Source organism: Mobula hypostoma, chromosome 5 (assembly GCF_963921235.1).
Source record: "Mobula hypostoma chromosome 5, sMobHyp1.1, whole genome shotgun sequence".
Classification (NCBI taxonomy): domain Eukaryota; kingdom Metazoa; phylum Chordata; class Chondrichthyes; order Myliobatiformes; family Myliobatidae; genus Mobula; species Mobula hypostoma.
The window spans coordinates 63,062,661-63,065,711 of NC_086101.1; the positions used below are offsets into that span (position 1 = coordinate 63,062,661).

A 3,051-nucleotide genomic window follows, 5' to 3' on the forward strand; every position below is an offset into this window, starting at 1 on the left:
TACAATGATTTCTAGCCTTTGAGAAGATGCTAGAATTTATTGTTCTTGTAGTAGAACAGTGCTTAGAAAATCAGAATCAAGTCAAGTCAAGTTTATTGTCATTTAATTATACATGTATTTCATCAAACAAAATAACGTTTCTCCAGACCCAGGTGTAAAACACGATAGTACACATAACACACAATAACTTAGGAAAGTAAGAATAAAATCTACAAGTGTATAGGTGACCTGATAGATGTATAAGATGCTGAGAGGCATTGATCGTGTGGATAGTCAGAGGCTTTTTCCCAGGGCTGAAATGGCTAACACGAGAGGGCACAGTTTTAAGGTACTTGGAAGTAGACACAGAGGAGATGTCAGGGGTAAGTTTTTTACACAGAGAGTGGTGAGTGGGCTGCCGGTGACAACGGTGGAGGCGGATTCAATAGGGTCTTTTAAGAGGCTCCTGGATAGGTAAATGGAGCTTAGAAAAATAGAGGGTTATGGGTAACCCTAGGTAATTTCTAATGTAAGTTCATGTTCGGCACAGCATTGTGTGCCGAAGGGCCTCTATTTCTCTGTAGGTTTTCTATATTTCTATGTTTCTATGAATTATACATAAATAAACAAAGTAAAGAGCATAAATTGAATACTGTAGGGGAAAGAACAAATTAACCAGTAACACTTTGAATACAATGGGGCAGGAAATTCAGAAGCCTAATGGCCCGAGGGAAGAAATTGTTTCCCACCCTGGCAATTCTTGTCTTTATGCATCGAAGTCTCCTGCCTGATGGTAGAAAGTGAAGGAGAATACTGTATGAATGGGTGGGACCCTTAATAATGCTAAGGGACTTGCGTACGCAGCACTCCTGATAAATATATCCGAAGGATAGTAGGGAGAGCCCTAGGATCATCTTGGCCAATCTCACTGTATTTTGTAGTCAAACATACTCAATGTGGTTTGTAAAGAGTAATTTATTTGACATGATCAAAAATTCAGATTGGATAAAATAGATTCAGAACAAGTACGGTATTTAAATTTTTAAAGGCATACAATGTGAATATTAGAGATAATGATTTTAGCCATTAATATATTGCACGGAGAAAGAAATGGTAAATAAGCAAAAATAAAACAGGTTCAAGAAAGCTGGGTCATTTGCAGATTGGCAGGCTATAACTAATGAGGTGTCACAGACATGAGCACTGGTGCCTGCACTATACACTATATGCATTAATAAATTAATTGAAGGGCTTAGCTGTACTGCTGCCAGATTTGCTGACAATACAAAGATAGGTGGGAAAATAAGCTTAGGAGTGGCTGCCAGGTGCCTGCAAAGGGACATTGACGGGTTAAGTGAGTGGGTAAAATCCGGCAGATGGAGAATTTTGTGGGGAAGTATGAGGTTTGTCTGGATGAATATGAGAGCATAATATTCTTTAAATACAGGGAATTTACAAAATGTTTTTGATCTGGTACCTAAATTTAAGAATCACATTAAACATGCAGAAATTAATTAGAAAAGCAAAATGGAAAGTTAATGCTTAATTACAATGGATATGGATTATTACATAAATGAAGTCTTATTCCAAATGTACAAGATATTGGCAGGAGCACTCCTGGAGTATATAATGTCAATCAACACATTTACAACAGAGCCTTCTCAGGGAAGACAAGTGACAAAAAAGCGCCAAGATTTCTCTGAATATTACTTCCCACAAAGTTATTACTTACCTCAAGCAAAATGCTCATGGGAATATAACTAATCTTTACAGCCAATGTAAACTACTCAAGCTACAGTAAATACAGACCAGAACAAAGGTTCATTGGACACCAGTAATTGAGCTGCTGCATGCAGACGAAGGTCACATTGGTGCTATTCAGAGTTGGAACCCCAGCCAATATTGATTTGTTCTCTTAGTTGCACAATGAATAGACCATACACTATTTTTTTCTCCAGTATGTCTTTCATAATCTTGCATAGGTTCTCAAGATTTGCTTTCTTTTCTTCCTGCTTCTTTTTCTCCTCTTCATCTTCTAGAAGTTCCAAACCCTCTTTTGTTACAGACACTAAAGCTTTCCCATCAAATTCTTTTGGTTGTTGCATACAGTATTCATCAATTGGCTCAGTCATGTAGATCATCTCTAATCCACGTTTCCTTAAACGCTCCACAAAAGCTGAATTGGCTACTTGGTCCTTGGTTTCTCCAGTTATGTAGTTGATGTGTTTCTGATTGTCTTTCATACCCGAGACATAATCTTTGAGAGATACCATTTCATCCCCACTCACTGAGGTATGGTATCAGAGCAACTCAGAAAGCTTTTTGCAGTTTTGAGAGTCCTCATGTATTCCAAGCTTGAGGTTTTTCAAAAATTGCTCATACAATTTCTTGTAGTTTTCTTTGTCTTCTGACAATTATGTGAAGAGCTCCAGACATTTCTTCACCAGGTTCTTACAAATAACTTTTAGAAATTTGCTCTGCTGTAATATCTCACTGGAAATATTAAGAGGCAGATTCTCTGAGTCCACAACACCCTTAATAAAATTCAGATATTCTGGAATGAGCTCTTCACAATTATCCATAATGAAGACTTTGCGTACATACAACTTAATGTTGTTTTTCTTTTTTCTGTTTTCAAACAAATCAAATGGTGCTCTTCTTGGTGCAAAGAGCAGTGCTCTGAACTCCAACTGTCTTTCAACAGAGAAATGTTTCAGTGCCAAATGTTCCTCCCAATCATTAGCAAGATGATCCGGGTATTTAATAACCGGAAACCTTGGATGAATTATGAGGTCAAGTCCCTCTTAAAGGCTAGAGCTGCGGCTTTTAGGTCCGGTGATACCATTCGCTACACGGAATCCAGGCGTGAACTCTGGAAAGCCATTAAGGGCGCCAAGAGGCAATATTGAGCCAAGTTGGAAGCCCAGGCTAACCAAAGGGATGCCAGTAGACTATGATAGGGTCTAAATGGGATCACTGGGCGCAAAGGCTGGGAATATCAGTAATTGTGGCGCTTCTCTTCCTGATGAAGCTAACGTATTCTACGCAAGACTCGAACAAAAGAGGAGCGTC

At 38.6% G+C, this 3,051-nt stretch overlaps 1 pseudogene; it reads right to left on the reverse strand.

The window, feature by feature from the left end:
- Window positions 1-1,853: 1,853 nt before the first annotated feature.
- On the reverse strand, window positions 1,854-2,714 carry LOC134347314 (heat shock protein HSP 90-alpha-like; annotated as a pseudogene).
- Between the last annotated feature and the right edge of the window lie 337 nt (window positions 2,715-3,051).